The sequence below is a fragment of the Rattus norvegicus genome, chromosome 19 (assembly GCF_021556685.1).
Source record: "Rattus norvegicus strain SHRSP/BbbUtx chromosome 19, alternate assembly SHRSP_T2T, whole genome shotgun sequence".
NCBI classification, from domain to species: domain Eukaryota; kingdom Metazoa; phylum Chordata; class Mammalia; order Rodentia; family Muridae; genus Rattus; species Rattus norvegicus.
The window spans coordinates 35,948,308-35,967,208 of NC_141552.1; the positions used below are offsets into that span (position 1 = coordinate 35,948,308).

The window sequence follows — 18,901 nt, forward strand, 5'->3', positions numbered from 1 at the left end:
AACTAGTGTTCTCTACTTTAAACCAGCCACCGGTAGCTCCCCGTACACAATGAAACTAATGAGCACCTTGGCCCAGGGCCCTCTGTCCTTGCACCAGTGACTCCCAGGAACGGAAGCACCACATGCATGCCCAGGTCTGTACATATTGAAATATGCATATCATGGCTGTTAAAATCATGCCCGAAATTGGAGGGCAGAACTCTGAACCCTGAAAATGAGGCCAGTTAAGAAGACTATGCAGAAAGATTAGGCTTCTGGTGAGTACTGGAAAGAACTCAGTTGTTCAACTTCAACAATATATGATAGTGAAAGTCTTTAATCCCAACCCTGGTCTACATAGCAAATTCCAGGACAGCCAGAGATACATAATAAAACACTGTATCAAATGAGTATGAAAATAGATACTTAACTTTGTTTTGTGGGTTAAGTTCTGATGTTTTGAAACAAGTCCTAAATGCCTTTCATTTGGCTGTCTCTTTCTCTAAGCCTAAGGAATTTTGTTTTTCATTTCATAATTAATTTCACTAAATTTTTCTATTCCTTTTAAACTTATCTTACCTCTTTCTATCCCATAACATTATGGTTTGAATCTCGTGAGTGTATGTCATACTCCCAAAACATATCAGCTATATTCTTTATTTTTTTCCTTACAAATATAATTTGTGGTAGTTTGTATATATGATTTGCCCAGGGAGTGGCACTATTTGGAAGTGTGACCTTGTTGGAGGAATACCCTTGTCCTAGCTGCCTGGAAGCCAGTCTTCTCCTGTTTGGAACAAGAGGTAGAACTCTAAACTCCTCCAGCCTCATGTCTGCCTGAGTGCTGCCATGCTCCCACCTTGATGATAATGGATGGAACCTCTGAACCTGTAAGCCAGCCCCAATTAGATTTTGCCTTTAAAGGTGTTGCCATGGTCATGGTATCCGTTCATAGCAGAAAACCCCTAAGACGTAGTTGTATTACTTGTTTAGCTTTGTCCCACACACACTGAAAAAAAACAATGATGACATCCAACTGTTGAGTGAAATAATAAAAAATGTACCATCCCACACTAGTACCCAGCTACTCTCTGGCCCCAGCGGTCCCACCACTTCCATGGCTAGCCCCATGTAGTGATCACCCATCTTGAAGTTCTCTTGCATGGATCCTGATCACATTCCCTGTCGGCGCCTGCACCGACACGGTACCGAGAATCGGGTGAAAGCCTGTGGGATGAAAGAAACACACACACACAGGTTATTCCTGTCAAGCCAGAAGAGGAAGAACCCCTGGTTTCTTTATTGACCAAACTATATATCCAAAGAACACCACTTAGCAGGTATCTGCCAAGCACAGTGGGGAACCCTGGCTGAGACTTCGGTAACAAAGGACCTACTACGTGACCTGAATAAATTAGGAAAATAACCAGGAAGTCCAGTCTAATTCTGACTCTGGTGAGAAGTACCTGGCCAGACTGCCAGTTGGGAACAAAAGGCTTCCACATGCAAGGGCAGGGCTCAGCAGGGGTCAAACCTTGCTGGAGACCCAGAAGGGTCTTGTTCAGGCTGAAAACATTCCATGAATGCTCCCTAGGCAAGCGCTCTACCGCTGAGCTAAATCCCCAACCCCAGGGAGAGGCTTTTGATCCTACAATCTAAGACTAAGGCCAATACGGCTCCCACAATTCCCAGCCATCTGCTCTCCCTGTAACCCAGTAAAACCAAAGCTCTAAAGGCTTGCAATTTATCAAGCAGATTTATATCAGTAAATTCTCATTCCACAAAACGTCTGCACAATAAACTCAGAGCCAATTGTTATTGATATAAACTGCTCACCGAGATAAGACAAATTGTCCTGTAATTATGCATCCCTTGTAAGATACTCATAGCTACCTGTGGCTAATTAAAGCCACATGGATCTGGGTCATCTTTCTCTTCCTCCATCTTCCTTCCTTCCTCCCCCTCCCTCCTATCTCTCCCGCCTCTCAAAAACTCTCAGCCTGCCCTCCTTTTCCACTGTCCAATCACAGGCTCCAGCCTTGTCTCTCACCTACCCTCACCTGCTTACAGACAGCAATCTACATCCAACTATATGGATTTCTTGAGAGAAAAGTAGCTACTAATGAAAGGAAAATTATACAGATTTGAGGTTTAAAAATATGAAGTTAAAAGAATAAGTTTTAAATTCAGACTCAGGACTAAACACTGTGAAAAGCAAGCCCAGGCAGCCCCGCCCTGCCGCTAGAACTAACAGACCATAAAAGGAAAGGAATGCAGAACAGACCAGGAGTACCAGATCTGACTCACAGGCCACCTGGCAGGAAGAGATAAGCCCCCAGCCCCCGACATCCAGGACGCCCCAAACCTGCCAATGTGTGTAGCTATACCTTATTACCTCATCATGTGAAATAGCCAATCATATGTGAACATGTCTATGTGCCTCGTTTGAATCCACCAATCCCCGTAACTATGCATCTGCTTCTGTACGCCCGCTTCTGCTTCCCCAATCCCTATAAAAGCCCCATGCTGGAGCTGCTGGGCGCGCAAGTCCTCCGAAGAGACTGTGTGCCCGCAGGTACCTGTGTTTTCCAATAAACCCTCTTGCTGATTGCATCCGAGTGGACTCGGCTCGGTCATTGGGCGCTTGGGACTCCTCCTGAGGGAAAGGTCCTCTCTGGGGGTCTTTCACTACTAAAATATTATATGTACCAACAACAGTGAAACTAAAAAAATTGCAACTCTACAACACATAAGAATAAATATATAATAGGATTATGCATGCACACATAAACTAGCCAGTCAACCAGCCAATGAACAACCAGGACTGAAAGAGCGTGCCCCTAAACGGAGAGTCGAGTCTCTTGCTCCGATCGCGGGGTGAGGTGCCCCCAGGAATCACGAGTAGCCGGTCTTGATGTAACAGCAAGAGGTAGCTTTTATTAACGAGATCCCGGGTCTTAGCGGGATCCCGGGTCAATACGTATCCCACACAGGAGACAGAGGAATCAACCCTGAGCTTCCAAACTCGGGGGTTTATATAGGGGAGGTTAGGGGCATTCTCGAGGTTACACATGATTGGTCAATTCAAATGGTGCACAGTTACTTTCGGCGCGAAATTACATCAGCAAGGAGTACGTGCTCTCTAGCAGCTCGGCAGGCAGGTAGGGTGGCTCATCTCACTCAGGGGGGTGAAGGAAGGGGAGGGGGTGGCTACAGATGGTCAATGTCCTTGGGGCTGATAACTGGTCCGGCAAGTCCTATCTCTGGCTCTCCCTCAGGCACCTCCGGCCCTGCACATCTGGACTCTGACAATGAGTAACCTTTTTAAAACTCTAGTTCTACAGGACAACAAGGAAGAGAACAAGAGAGAAGAAAACTGTGTAGCGATAACTTTACTCCCATCTGCACTCTTTTTCAATAGTTCATGAAGAAATTCTCAGCTGCACCAGTGTGTACTTCAGCCCTGGTGACTACGCCTGATGCTGATTCTCTGAGAAGAGCCTTGTCCTGTGGTTGCCAGACCCTCCCTGGGACGGGAAAGGGCTGAGGACTGTGTTCAGACACTGAGTGAGCTGAGAGAAGGAGACCCTGAACTGACTTGGGATGATTCCTTCACAGGAGATGCCCAGACGTGCTTTGCTACCAACAATCACAGAACACATTTTCCTCCAGTGCACAAAGTACATACATCAGGTTAGACCACATTAGGCTTAGAAACAAATTATAATTCAAAGACTGAAACATGAAGTATCCTTTCCAGCTGCAACAGAGTAAAAATGTAGACAGTGATACAGGAGTAGAAACACAGCACCCCATCATCTGCAAGGGGATCTCCCCCAGATTCCCAGTGGGGTCCTGGAGTCAGAGTGCCAACCCCTGCACACACGGTTTCCCTGTGTGCCCTACACTGCCACACAGTACTCCTGCCACGATGCCCATGCCTCCTTGTTTTTGGTCACTGTACCTCCCTTTTATGATTGCTTTTGCACTTTAGAGAGATCTCAAAGTAAAGTGGAGGTTTCCCAAACACAAGTACTTTTACATGTGGTCATCAGTTGGGTAACTTATTAATAAGAGGTGTTTTAGGGTCTCGATTGCTGTGACAAAACACCATGACAAAAAAGCAAGTTGGGGAGAAAGTGTTTACTTTGCTTACACTTCCGCTTTGCCATTCATTATTAAAGGAGGTCAGGACAGGAACCCAAACAGGGCAGAATCCTGAAGGCAGGAGCTGATGCAGTGGCTGTGGAGGGGTGCTGCTTACTGGCTTGCTCCCCCTGACTTGCTCAGCCTGCTTTCTCATAGAACCCAGGACCATGAGCCCAGGATGGCACAGCCCACATGTGCTGGGTCCTCCATAATCATTAATTGAGAAATGCCTCACAATCTCCTGGCATCATTTCCTCAACTGTATCTCTTTCCTCCTTGATGACTCTAGCTTGTGTCACATTGACACAAACAAGACAGTTGCTAGAAGGTAGCTTATAGGGTCTGATGGTTTACATATGCTTGGCCCAGGGAGTGGCACTATTAGAAGGTGTGGCCTTGTTGGAGGAAGTGTGTCATTGTGGAGGTTGGGCTTGGAGACCCCCCACTCCTAGCTGCCTGAGGATGTGCACTCTGTTCCTGGCTTCCTTTGGGTGAAGATGTAGAACTCAGCTCTTCCTGCACCATGCCTGCCTGGATGCTGCCATGTTCCCACCTTGATGACAATGGACTGAACCTCTGAACCTGTAAGCCAGTCCCAATTAAATGTTGTCCTTTATAAAACTTGCATTGGTCATGGTGTCTGTTCACAGCAATAAGACCCTAAGTGAGACATAGGGGTACACTGCACAGTTGAACAAAATATGTTCTAATTAGGGCTACTACTCTGACTGCAGACGGGTGTTCATAAATTAAACCATAGAAATGGGATACTACTATATGTAGAAGTTGAACACACTTTCTAGAAAAGATTTCACATGTGTGTCTGTGTGCACATTCATAGAAGTGCCCATAGAGGCCAGAAGTGTCAGATGCCCTGGAGTGGTTTCCAGGCTGCCCAATGTGAGTTCGAGAAGACCAGCTTTGGCCCTTTGGAAGAACAGCAAGTGCTCTTAAGGGCTGTATCATCTCTCTAGCCCTAATGCACACTGTTTTTGTTTTTGTTTTGTTTTGTTTTTTTCTGGAGCTGGGGACCGAACCCAGGGCCTTGCGCTTGCTAGGCAAGCGCTCTACCACTGAGCTAAATCACCAACACTGTAAGGCACACTCTTGACCAATGAATTAAGAAGTCAGGAGGTGGGGCTGGGGATTTAGCTCAGTGGTAGAGCGCTTACCTAGGAAGCGCAAGGCCCTGGGTTCGGTCCCCAGCTCCGAAAAAAAAAAAAAAAAAGAACCAAAAAAAAAAAAAAAGAAGTCAGGAGGGAAATTAAAAAGATCTTGAGACATTTGAAGTTGAAAACACAACAAACCAAAACTTTCAGTAAAGAGCAAAATCAGGCCATGGGAGGTCTGTCGTGGTCAACATCTCCATTCAAAAGAGAGCAAAGATTTCAAGTCAACTGCCTAACTTAAGTCAACTAGAAAGAATCTTAGCCCTCAGCAAGCTAAGTCCTAGCTCAACTGAGGGAAGCAAACATTTGGACAGAAATAATTGCAGAATCCAGAAGACATTCTTTATGAGCTTTACGAAATGAAAACCCTAAAAGGATCACAATTTCTAAGCCTTAGCTCTCCTCCAGCTTCCTCTCCCCTTCCCTTCCTTTAAAAGAAAACTGAGGCCTGCACCGTTATTCCCTCCTGTGCTGGAGGGTAAGTACACTGGCAGTTGGAATAAGTAGAAGGACATGTGAGAGGTGATGACCAGGCACCGTGGGGCGTGCCTGGAAGCCCAGCTACTCAGAAAGCTGTGGCGCCAAGATCGTGAGTGTTGGGCCAGCTTGAGTGATACACTGAAAAGCTTTGCTACAAAACCAAAGTCAGTAAAGAACTGAGGAGCTCTAGCCAGAAAGGGAGAGCCGACATGACCAGTTACATCCCAACATAATGGCTTCTCCGCTTTTGTAAAAGTCACGTTTACTGCTTTGTTTGCATGTGTATGTGCACGGGCAGCCACTGGGCATACCTGTAGAGGTCAGAGGGGCACATTTGGGAGTCAGCTCTCTCCTGTCACCATGTATGTCCAAGCTTGGTTGCCACTGTTTTACTGCTTTGAGCCACTAAGCCATCTTGCTGCACCTCATCTGCTTTGAAAGTCTTTAATTCTTCTTACTTCTACCCAACTTGCTCTGCACAACCTCCTCTATTTGAGCTCTGCTTTTAGGAATGGACTGAGTAAAAATTACCTCTGGCAGATGTTGTAGCACAAGTCTTTAATCTCAGCACTTAGGAGACAGAGGCAGATAGAGCTCTGTGAGTCTGAGGCCAGCCTGGTCTACTTGTGAGTTGCAGGCCAGCCAGGGCTACATATTGAGACTCCGTGTGATGGTTGGTTTATGCTTGACCCAGGGAATGGCCCTGTTATGAGGTGTGACCTTGTTGGAGGAACTGTGTCACTGTGAAGATGGACTTTGATACTCTCCACCTAGCTTCCTGGAAGTCAGTCTTCTCCTGTCTGCCTTTGGATGAAAACATAGAATTCTCAGTTCCACCAGCCCCACCTCTGTGTGGATGATACCATGCTCCCTCCTCGGTAATGGACTGAACCTCTGACCCTGTAAGCCAGCTCTAATCATGGTTGTCCTTATAAGAGGTGTCTTGGTCATGGTGGTTGTTCATAGCAGTAAAACCCTAAGACACTCTGTCTCAAAAACAACAACAACAACAACAACAAAGGGGGCTGGAGAGATGGCTCAGCAGTTAAGAGAACCCAAGTTCAATTCCCAGCACCCACAGGGCAGCTCACAACTGTCTATACCTCCAGTTCCAGGGAATCTGACATTCCTATACAGACATACACTCAGACAAAACATCAATCACATGAAATAAACTGTTAAAAAAAATTCTTTAAGGGCTAGAGAGATGGCTCAGTGGTTAAGAGCATTGACCGCTCTTCCAGAGGTCCTGAGTTCAAATCCCAGCAACCACATGGTGGCTCACAACCATCTGTAATGGGATCTGATGCCCTCTTCTGGTGTGTCTGAAGACAGCTACAGTGTACTTATATATAATTAATAAATAAATAAATCCTTTTTAAAAATTCTTTAAAAAATAAAGTTACCACTGAAAACAATGGATGATGCTCCCAAAATCCAAGCCTGTGGATCTCTCTAAGGAATTCAGAAAAAGAATTAGGACTAACAGCAAGCTTCACAGAGATGGCAGACGGTGGAATGAGACACTGAGTGTTTCCCATCACCGGGTAAGAGCATACACGGTGCACATCCTGTTTACAGATGAATGTTAGGACCAAGATTGGGGTTTAAATCTCAGCTCGCAGCCAGACAAAGCACACCAAGTCAACATGGTTCCATGTGGAGAGGTTTAATGAGAGAAGAAGAGGAGAGGAGAGGAAAGGTCAACCATGAGCATGTGGAGGGAAAGGGGGGAAATGGAGAGAGAAGGAGCAAGGACAAAGAGGGCACAAGAGCAGAGAAGAAGAACGAAGAGAAATCAAGAGGGAGAGGAGGGGGCAAGCAACCCCCTTTATAGTCAGGCACAGCTGGCTGTTGCCAGGCAACTATGGGGCGGAGCACACCTGGCTGTTCCCAGGTACAGGTGGGGGTGGAGCTTAGACAGAATACCAACATACCCCCATTTTGGTTTGATTAAAAAAGAAAAATTAGGGGCTGGGGATTTAGCTCAGTGGTAGAGCGCTTGCCTAGGAAGCGCAAGGCCCTGGGTTCGGTCCCCAGCTCCGAAAAAAAGAACCAAAAAAAAAAAAAATTAGAGACGAGGGTGGAACAGGAATAGGGTCGTCATGATCTCTGACTACTTTCTGCTTGCTTTGAGGTGACATGTCTCTAGGGAACCTAGAAAAATGGGTATAGGATGTTTTCTTGTTGTCCAGGGTCTGTGAAACCATCTGAAGATAGGTCAGAAGGAATAGGTCCAATAGAAGTGTCTGTGTCTGTGAGAGGAGATTAGAACATCTGGAGGTTGCGTCTCTGGAGCTGTCCCGGGTGTAGCACCTGGACTTGACAAGATGCTGAAACACAGAGAGAGAGAGAGAGAGAGAGAGAGAGAGAGAGAGAGAGAGAGAGAGGTTGATTATAGGAAGAGAATAAGATTAAGTGCATTTGAGAGAAAGGAAAACATTTTTCTTAGATGTACATTTGAAACACAGAGGAATCCCACCCCTTGGAATAGGTTGTAAGTGGGAAACTTAGGCAGATGTATTTATCTGGGTAGAGCCTATTTGGTCCATGAGAGGTAAGTCTGAGTGGGTTTCCTGTAGCTTATAAGTTTACAAAAGAGATAACAACATGAGTTAACAACATGAACACTCTTATTTTTAATATTTATTTATTATGTATACATCATACAGCTTTCTGCCTGCATGTATGCCTGTAGGCCAGAAGAGGGCATCGGATCTCAATACGGATGGTTGTGAGCCACCATGTGGTTGCTGGGAATTGAACTCAGGACCTCCGGAAGAGCAGACAGTGCTCTTAACCTCTGAGCCATCTCTCCAGCCCCAACATGAACATTCTTTAAGATAAGTTTTTTGTGGAGCAGAAGGAAAATTTGTCCTACAGAACGTGTCCTGGATGTCTTAAAACAGTTTGCCATGACAAAAAGGCAGACAGAGAAAGCAGTTTCCAGATCCTATTTGGAAAGACTGTTTGTTTAGCAACAGAGGGGTTCTGGACCTCCCAGACTCTGGGGTCTACCTGAGAAACTGGTAAAGGAAACAATATGTCCATGTTAGTAGGTTGGCTGACTAGAAGAAGCAGAAGGGCTGTAGGTGAGCTCCAGTTTGGGCAAACGGGTGGAGCAAAATAGAGGCTCCCAACTTAGCTAGAAGATCCCTTCCCAATAAGGGGACAGGGCATGTTAGCACTACCAAAAAGGAATGGGTGAGAGGCACACCCCTAAAAATATAACTAAGCAGTAGGGTTCGGTGAGAAAGGTAAGGTTACTTTCTACCCCAACAATGGGGAAACGGGAGAAGGAAATGGGTCCCCAAAACTCCATTAAGACTGAGTAAGTGGCCCCAGTGTCCAAGAGGAAGGAGATGGGTTGCCCACATACCATGATGGTTACCCAAGGCTGGCAGTAATTGTGAAGATCCCATAAAGTTGAGGAATCCAGAATGCCGTTATGTGGCCATTTTGAACATTTTCTAATGAATACTGGGTCCAGACATTATGGCATAGGTGTATCAATTCTGATGTCCTCAGGTGGGATGTTAATTTTAAAGTTTTTGAAATTCTCTAAAAGACATCCTAATGGTGTATTTGGGGGTACAGTCAAAGACCTCCAATTTCCCATTGGGGGAAGTCACCAATTAATTATCACCGGCGTCCCAGGGAAAATTAATGGTAATAGTAGTACTCTGCCAGGCCAGGTGTCTGAGTCATCACAGACTCCGGAGGCCATAAACAATGGGTCCCCGACCCACCAGAAAGTGTTCCTGCCCTGGGCTGGGATTTCGTGTTGCGTGCGAGAGCCGGGAGTAAGAGGGGATTGAGGACCAACTTTCGAGGCAAACTCTACCCAATGATCGAGGTCCTATCGTGTATGTTAGCTAAGGAAATTCCCATAAACTCAGAAAAGCTGGCCAGGCTTTATCTGGGAAATTGGGGTCTTCCTTGCCAACCGGAATAGACCTACCAATCTGCCAGTGCTTCTGTGGAAATTGTCGCTGCAATATGGTATCAGGGGAAGTGGAACCGTGTGATTGAGGAGGGCCTGTCTAAGCGGCAAAAACTAGCACAACGTGGTGAACCACGAAGGGCAGCGGCTCACGGGGAAGTCGGCTTGCCACAGCAGCCAGCAGATGGTGGTGTCCAATGGCGCAGAGGACACGGTGGATGAAACGGTGGGACACTGGGCTTAGCTCGGGGCAGCAATGGCACACAGCTCCATCCCTCCCCACCACAGCTCCGCACAAGCTCGAGACCGCAACTATGCCCCAGGCCCCAGGCCCAGGGCGGGCTGGAGGCTGGGCTGTCGGCAGAGCCACACTGTGGGAAAGACCTATCTTCCGCCCCACGGTCAGCGGTGGAGGGGCGCCAGGCCATGTAGACACGGGGAGACCAAAAACCGTGTACAAGACACCAATATTAGGACCAAGGTTGGGGTTTAAATCTCGGCTCGCACCGGAACAAAGCACAACAAGCCAACATGGCTCCAAGTGGAGAGGTTTAATGAGAGAAGAAGAGGAGAGGGAAAAGGTCGGCCATGAGAATGTGGAGAGAAGGGGGAAATGGGGAGAGAAGGAACAAAGACAAAGAGCGCACAAGAGCAGAGAAGAACAAAGAGAAAGTAAGAGGGAGAGGAGTAAGAGGGAGAAGAGGGGCAAGCAACCCCCTTTATAGTCAGGCACAGCTGGCTGTTGCCAGGCAACCGTGGGGCGGAGCCTACCTGGCTGTTCCAGGTAGCTGTGGGGGTGGAGCTTAGACAGAATACCAACAATGACAACCCACAGGTTGAGAATCGCTCCAAACAATTCCACCTTACTTGTTACACAGTTCATGACCGGACCTTAGGTCAAAAGCCCTTTGCATGCTGGGAAAGGCGTTGGAACACTGAGGGCAGGTGAACAGATTGGGAGGAGGGGGGCACTGAGGGGGTTATGCGCTGCAAATCCTTGCAGTCTCGGTGCCTAAATTCTGTGAACCGGTTTGTTCCAGCCCCCAGCAAAACTTCTTCCTTTGTGCTTCTAGTTAAGTTCTTAATTACACCAGCCCAAGGCAGTTCTGCCGCAACCAGAGAACCTTAGTAACCACTGTGCTCTTTCTCTGGTTGAATAATGTCTCTTTGTTCTTTAAATTTTAAGCTCAATAATCATTTGTGGAGTCCTGCTGAGGCCCATTATCTGTGCTGAGCACTGCGGGGAGAGTTAATAAAGAAAATCCCAGGTGCAGAGTCCTGACTCTGCACACAGCAGACCCTTCCTGGTGTTACTTCAAAGGGCCTGGCTAACAGGGAGGCTAGTGTCAGAACGGAGTCTTCTCAGTAACCAGCCGGTGTCGCAGGATTCAGTGTGGTCTGTGAACACTGCCTCCACACCTAAACAGGACTGCCTCTGCCCCTCATTCATCCTCTGGCTTGTGGCCTAGGGCCTGTGCTTTAGGTTGCTGCTCTCTGATGCAGACTTCATTCGTGACCCAAATTCTCATCCCTTCATTCATTCCACAAGTGTGTGGGGCTTTGCTTTGTTTTGTTGCTGGGGGTTGGGGATTTAGCTCAGTGGTAGAGTGTTTGCCTAGCAAGCAAAAGGCCCTGGGTTCAGTCCCCAGCTCCGAAAAAAAGAAAAGGAAAAAAAAAAAAACTGTTTTGTTGCTGGGGTTGAGCCCAGAGCCTTGTGAGTGCTCCACCTGAGCTGCATCCTGAACTGTGTGCGTGAGTGTGTGTGCGTGTGTATGTGTGTGTGCGTGTGCGCATGTGTGCGCGCGTGTATGTGAGTGTGTGTGTGCGTGTGTGCGTGCGTGCGTGTGCGTGTGTGTGCATGTGTGCGCCTGTGTGTACTGTGTTTAGGTGTTTTGTCTGGCTATCTGTCTTTGCCCCATGAGCATGCCTGACATACTTGAAGCCCAGAAGATGGCACTGAATCCCCCTGGAACTCTAGTTCCTGGTGGCTGTGAGCTGTCACGTGGATTCTGGGGACTAAAACATGGCCCTCTGGAGGAATAGCCAGTGCTCTTTACTGCTGAGCCATCTCTCCAGTCTGTGTCTTTATTTTGTGTCTCAATAGATGGCCCAGAATGTGCTTGAGCTCACTTTGTAGCTTTGGCAGAACTTGAACTTGTACCCATCCTGCCTCATCCTCCCCAGTAGCTGGGATTACGGATTAGAGCCCTGGGTCACAAGACCAATTTACTGGGTATCAGGACTGCCGGACATCAAAGAACCCATACAGTACAAGAAGAACTGATCCCTATCCACGTCCATTTAGAAACTGTAGTGGTCTGTTTTCATTAATGTTAAAAAAAAATCGCATGAGGTAGGCTAAAAGAAAATAAAAAGATTTGAGACCATTGTATATCCTGGACTGGTCTCAAACTCCAGGACTCCTGATCCTCCTGCTCCCGATTCCTGTGTGCTGGGAATACAAGTGTGTGCCTCCACACCCAGTTTTAACCTTTTTAGAGACAGAGGTTTTTGTAGCTCACAGCTCCAGAGATTGGAGGCATAATCCAGTGTCTTGCAGGACCTTGTGGCAAATGGCAGAAGCACACGGGAGGAAGAGGTCACAGTTTGAAACAAGCCAGAGAGAACCAAGGCCAGTTCGGCCCTTGCAAGGGTACACCCCATTTAATCAATTCAACACCCACCACACACAACAATTAAGCAGTTAGGGCGAGGTGTGGCAGCACTCAGCTTTAATCCCAACACTCAGGAGCGTGAGGCAGGCGGATCTCTGAGTTGGAGGCCTTCCTGGTCTGCAAAGCCAGTTCCAGCCTAACCAGGACAACATACCTCGTCTTAAAAATAGTAATGAGGGGTTGGGGATTTAGCTCAGTGGTAGAGCACTTGCCTAGCAAGCGCAAGGCCCTGGGTTCGGTCCCCAGCTCCGAAAAAAAAGAAAAGAAAAAAAATAGTAATGAAATAAATACGAAGCCATACAGTAGCAAGCACTTCTAGTCCAGCCCTTGGAAGGTGGGGGAACCTAGGTCTTGCATAAAGGGAGTTAAAGAGAAAGACAAATCAGGGCTGCAGAGACAGTTCAGTCAGTATTGTAACCACGAGGGCCTCCGTTCAGATGCCCAGAACCCAATAAAAAGTCAGGTGTAATAGCACGTACCTGTGATAGTAGCAGTGGCTGAGAGGAGAGGTTTGTTGACCATATCCTAGCCTGTATGACAAAGTTCCAGGTCATCTTGAAACCCACGTAAATAGGTAGAAAATGCCACAGCTGTCCTCTGAGACACACACACACACACACACACACACACACACACACACACACACCATCACATTACCATGCACATAAAAAATGACAATAAAATAGTGTTGTGATGGAATTGGAACCTCTGAGGCTTGCAATTAGACCCTTCCTTCAGTGTGGTACTAGGAGTCTTCTCAAGCAGGTTGGTTTGGAGAACACATGTCTGGTTCCATGGAGCACTCAGTGCTTAGACATACACAGGTAGCTATCCTGGGCTTTGAATTGCACGGGCTTTTGCTCTGGGTCCAACCTAGTTCCAGAGACCCCAGCAGAGTTAATAGATCCCACCCTCACTATGGTAAACCTGGCTGTGAAGCAGACACACCGAAGTTTGCCATCGAGAATGTCCCAAGTCCGCTAAAGCCATGAGAGGGGCCCCTAAGCCCCTAGAAAGCAGCATGTAGTGTGAATTTTTAATAAATCCCAGTCTCTGACCATTTATGTTCCTGAATTAAAGACACCAACACAGTCTTTATATTTAACATGACTTAAGCAGGTCAGTAGCTGGTCAGCTGCCTACCCTCCATGCTGTTAGAATCTAACTTCCTATTGATAACTCTGAATTACTACTTATTAATTTCCATTGTGTCTATAAAAAGATAAAGGAGAGAAGGAATATGTTTGGTGGATGTGTAGTCAGGTGTCGGGGAAAGGGAGTGCCTCCACAGGCCCATGTTGCATCACATGACAGGATAGTATAGAATAGAGTTCATTCCGAGCATGGGGAGGGAGTTGAGAGGGCAGTAGGGACAAAGAAAGGCAGAGAGAGCAGAGAAGTAGAAGAGTAGAGAACTCGAGGCCAGCCATGAGCACGTTGGGGGAGGGGTGGGAAGAGATGGGTAGAGGACAAGAGGACAGAGAGGGAGCAAGAGAGAGCAGAGGGGGCAAGCAGCCCCTTTATAGTGAGTCAGGTACGCCAGGCTGTTGCCAGGTAACTGTGGGGCGGAGCCTAGAAAAAATGCTAACAATTTCTATGTTCTGTCTTGGCTGCTCTTAACTTCAATTAGTCAGCCTTCTGGGCCACGTTCTCTTGGCCCAGAGCGCAGAGCACTCTCCTTGATTCTCTATCCCATAGTGGCTCTTGTTTCTTTCCTGCACACTCTTCTAAGGCATGATGGTTCTCCCCCTTTCTCCTTCCCAGTGGTCCCAAGCCCAGAAAACCTAACTCTTCCCCCCAACCCCAACCCCAACCCCATGTGTCTTCTCCCTAGTTTTTGGTTGCTGGGATCTTTATTTAGAAATCAGGATTAAATGGGGAGGGGTTTCCTCAGTGTCTTAAGTGTGGCCTCTCTTATGCGAACAGCTTTGAGGACCCAAATTAACATTAGAATACAAACAGCATTAGGCCGGACCCACTACAACTGCACCTAGCATAAGGATACAAGTGATTGTTTGCCGGGCTGGGCTATAACCGGTGTTCTTTTTTTTTTTTTTTTTTTTTTTTTTTTTTTTTTTTTTTGGTTCTTTTTTTCGGAGCTGGGGACCGGACCATAACCGGTGTTCTTAACTGAGTGGACTACACCAGAGACGGCTACACCAGAGATGTGCCAGCCTCAAACAGCTCTGGGTCAAAGAAAATGGCAAGAAAAGAAGAGAGATGTAAGGCAGCATGGGAAGGCCTCCTGACCTCAGGCACTTCCCTCCCTACCCTGGCCTGGGGTAGCTTTTTGGCCTTCAGTATCTCTGTTTACCACCCCTGTTTTGTTCAGTCTTTGCTCTTCTTAATGAAGTCTGACTCTCCATTCTCTTGGTTCCTTTTCTTGTGATGGTTGGAGACAAGGAAACAGTCTTACTGCGTAGAGGGGGCTGGCCTCAAACTCAGAGACCTGCCAGCCTCTGCCTCCCAAATGCTGCTCCTGGTTCTTTAATGGTTCTTCTGCGTGGTCCTGCCCTGGGCCTCCATGGAGGCTTCTCTTTAGGTGAGTGCTGTGCAGACTGGTTGAGACACCGGCTTCACATGGTCTTCTCTCCAAAGGGTCTGCGTCTCCTGCTCTTCTGGGCACTCACGGGACTGTGTTCAGGCATGTTGAACCTGCAGCCTACAGGCTGAATGTGTACCAAGATAGCTGTGATTACAATCCAACACATTTGTACATCACAGTGTCATAATAATATCAAAAGACTGGACACCCTGGAAATGCTGTCTTCCCCTCAGACTGAGTATTACTGAGAAAGCGTCTGCAGACTCAACAGTGTAATAAAAGGGAACAGACTTTTATTTGGTTTCTGTTTTAAGCTTACAAAGGTGAAAGGTCCTGGGCTGGAGAGATGGCTCAGCGGTTACTGGCTGCTCTTCTAGAGGTCCTGAGTTCAAATCCCAGCAACCACATGGCAGCTTACAACTGTTTCTAAATCCACTTCCAGAGGATCCAACACCTTCACACAGACGTACATGTAGGAAAACACCAATGCACGTAAAGGTAAATGATTTTTTTTTTTAAGTAAACGGTCTCAGGTGTGGGGCTTAAGGGGGTCACTGAGGCGACTACTCTTTTGGGTAAGTTTATTAGAAGAGTCACTACGGCCAAGGACAGACAGAGTATGGGAGGGGCTCTAGGGACAGTTTGGGACCTTGAGGCAAAGTGAGGTCTCAAAGGAAGTTTTCACAGTATGACTCTGAGCCAGGCTATAGAAGAGAGTTCAAGGGGAACTTCCAGAAGAGCTGTGAAGGTGGGTATATTTGCCACTGTAGGTTTTTTTTTCCCAAGACATGGTTTCTCTGTGTACCTCTGGCTGCCCTGTAGATCGGTGTGGCGTTGACCTGAGCAAGTGCTCTGATTACAGGATTGGGGCACTGAGGCAGGCAGTTCGTGAAGCCGTCCTAACAACGGGACTTAGACCTGCACTGAGCTATGCACATAACCTCTCCAAACAAGGCACCTAGTCACGGCCCCTAAACCCCTAGTTGACTAAATCCCTGTGCATTCTTACTTTGTGCTCAAACACATCTGGAGCATATCCTAGAACAAGAGGCAGTGAGTTGATCCACCCTGGACTAGTTTGAGGGAAATGTGTAGTAAGGCAAACTGTGTCCTCAGGTTCAACTTCTAGGGCGGGGCTGGAGAGGTAGCTCAGGGGTTAAGAGCATGCAGAGGACTCTTGCAGAGGACACACAGCAGACAGCTCACAACTGGCTGTGACTGCCAGCTTCAAGGGGATCCATCACCTCTGTCCTCTGAGGGCCCTGAATTCAAATTCACATACTACACATGTTAGCCTTCTGTCTATGCTCCACCCCAGTTACCTGGCAACAGCCAGGTCGGCCTGACACTATGAAAGGGGCTGCTTGCCCCCTCCCCCCTCTGCCCCCCCCCAATGCCTTGCTCTCTTACTCCTGCCTTCCTGCCCCCACTCTCTTCCCATTGCCCTCCCCTCTCTCCCCATGTGCTCATTGCTGGCCTCTACTTTTCTCTCTCTCTCTCTCTCTCTCTCTCTCTCTCTCTCTCTCTCTCTCTCTTCCTTTCTCTGCCCCTACTATCCTCTTAACTCACCTCCCCATGTGCCCTGAATAAACTGTATTCTATACTATCCCCATCATGTGGCTGGTCCCTCAGTGGGCAGGGATACCTCAGCATGGGCCCGCCAAGGCACTCCCTTCCCCCAATCCTTACCACACCTCCATAGAACATATCCCCCCTCTCTTTATCTTTTTATAAACACCTCACAACAACACATACACCAAAAAATAATAATTATTTAATTTTTTTTGCAATAGACAGTGGTTAATGCAAAAGCTCACAGCTATTCATAATATAGAAATTAAAATGTTAATGGAGCCCCCGGCCACAAATAGAACATTGGTAACACACACACAAGGGGAAGCAGAAAGATTGTTAAGGTTGACAAGTACCAGAGCAAAATCATGACATGACAGTAGCTTTGCACTCATGAGCTTAAGAGACCAAATCTTTTGGGTTCAGGCTCCATCTTGGAGAACCTGACCTAACTTTGAACTCAAGTAAACTAACAGGCCAGTACCTAGCACCAGTTTCCAGGCCGCCCCCAACAAGGCCTGCGTCTAGCACCAGTTTCCAGTTTATTCCCCAAACAAATTTTCACACTCAGGTTACAAGCCTGCCCCTGCCTATAAACCACCAATTAGGAGGAAAGCAGAAGTTAAGTTTCTGGTTTGACTCCCAGCACCAGCCAATCATGTTAAAGGCCACAGTAGCACCACCCACCACCTACCCCGATCCCCGCCCCCAATTAGATGCTTGCCAAGTTAGAAACACTCGCCTCTAGTTTGCCATTTCCTATAAAACCTTGTCCTGATGAGTTCGAGGCTTCTCCACCAAAACTGTCCTGTGGGTCAGCAGTGAGTAAACCCAAGCTCGAACATGTGAATAAAGACCCTTGTATGATTGCATCCAGTTGGCTCCTGAGCAGTTTTTCGGGGTTTACGAACACTTCCTGGCACTACAAGCTCACAATAGCTGTGGGTGGCCTGCAAAAGGTCAAATTAGTCTGGAGTGGGGAAAGCCTGAGTAGCTGTGGCCACTTGATGGCTCGCAGAGGAAGAAGAGGCAATTTTAAGTGTGTAGCTTCTGGTAGATAAACCATACTTCAGTGCATGGCCTCATGACCACGAGTAAATGGGCCACGCTAATTAGAGTCCGTGGATTATTAAAAAGGAGAGAGAGCACAAAGTTGAGGGAAAGGGGTGGGGTAGATCTTGGAAGAGTTAGAAGAGAGGGGTAAGTATGATGAAAATACTGTAGAGAGAATCTCTTATAAGCAACACCTGTCAATAGAAAAGCCTATGGCCAATGAGCTGAGGCAGGAAATTGGAGGCGGGACATTGGCAGGAAGAGAGGATTCTGGGAAATAGAGGCTTGGTAAGGCTCACCTGGGAACACAGAGGAGGTCAGAAGCAAGGAAGCTGAGAAGAGGTAGCCATCTACGTAGAGGAACTCGGGATAGACTCGGAATAGAACACTGAGGAGACAAACATAAACCAGCAGGTAGCTGATCTCAGAATAAAGAGGAGATTCACCTGGGACTTGGGTGCATTAAACTGAGGAGAGGTAACTAACCATGTAGAAGATAGAGAATAGTTTGAATGAGTTAAATAAGTTATGAGCTAGTCAGGGAATGGGCCGAAGCTTATAGCCAAGGCATACATTAATAAGTAATTAATCTCACAGTCATTGTTGTTGGGAACTAAGGGCCAAGGGAGAAAAAATGGATTTTTTTTTTTTGCAAAATACGGTGTATGAAGTTCTCAAATTAATAAAACGGTATATACTGAACAAAGCCTTAGATAACCCAAGCCTGTCAATCAAAATAGGAAACCATGCAGCTCTTGAGGAAACCTTACTCAGGCCTACCGTTCTTGGGCAGAATATATATTTTGTACCTTGCTTTGCCTTTGAAAGAGACTGCTCGCTGCTCTGTTATTTATGTGGGCTTCTCCAAATCTCTGAGCAAAGTTCCGAGCCCCTGGAATACCCAGTGCCGACGTCTACGGCACAGGCAGCAGACTCTGCACACGAGCTCCGCCCTCCACACCGACATCCTAGGACCTGGGAAGAAGTGGCTGGGGCATCATGTAGAGATTTGAGAGACCTAGAAAGGTCTATACCCCACTGGCTACTTTGGCCTGGCCACTTAAGCACACTCTAGAGAGAAGAAGACTTCAGGAAATGGCATGAAAGGGAGACTGCCATGCCATCTGAAAGGAGCCGTGAGAAGCTCTCAAATCAGTCCATGCCTGGGGTTTGGTCCTGTTGAGACAGTTCTGAGACACAAGCTGCAACCCTCCGGGGGCAGGGGGCGGGACGTCCAGTCCTCAGCGGGCGGGATGTCCAGTCCTCAGCGGAGCACTCCTGGGCTACATCTCCATCCCCTCCCTGCTGTGTGCTTGTTCATCCTCTACCTCCCACA

At 47.4% G+C, this 18,901-nt stretch overlaps 1 long non-coding RNA gene across 3 annotated transcripts in view; it reads right to left on the minus strand.

Annotated features, from left to right (window-relative positions):
* Positions 1-1,244: 1,244 nt before the first annotated feature.
* Positions 1,245-18,901, minus strand: part of LOC147999372 (uncharacterized) — a 267,261-nt gene continuing 249,604 nt past the window's right edge. For all 3 annotated transcript variants that reach the window (XR_015643980.1, XR_015643982.1, XR_015643981.1), the window contains exon 4: positions 1,245-1,569. This is a non-coding gene — a long non-coding RNA (uncharacterized LOC147999372). The remainder of the gene's footprint in view (positions 1,570-18,901) is intronic.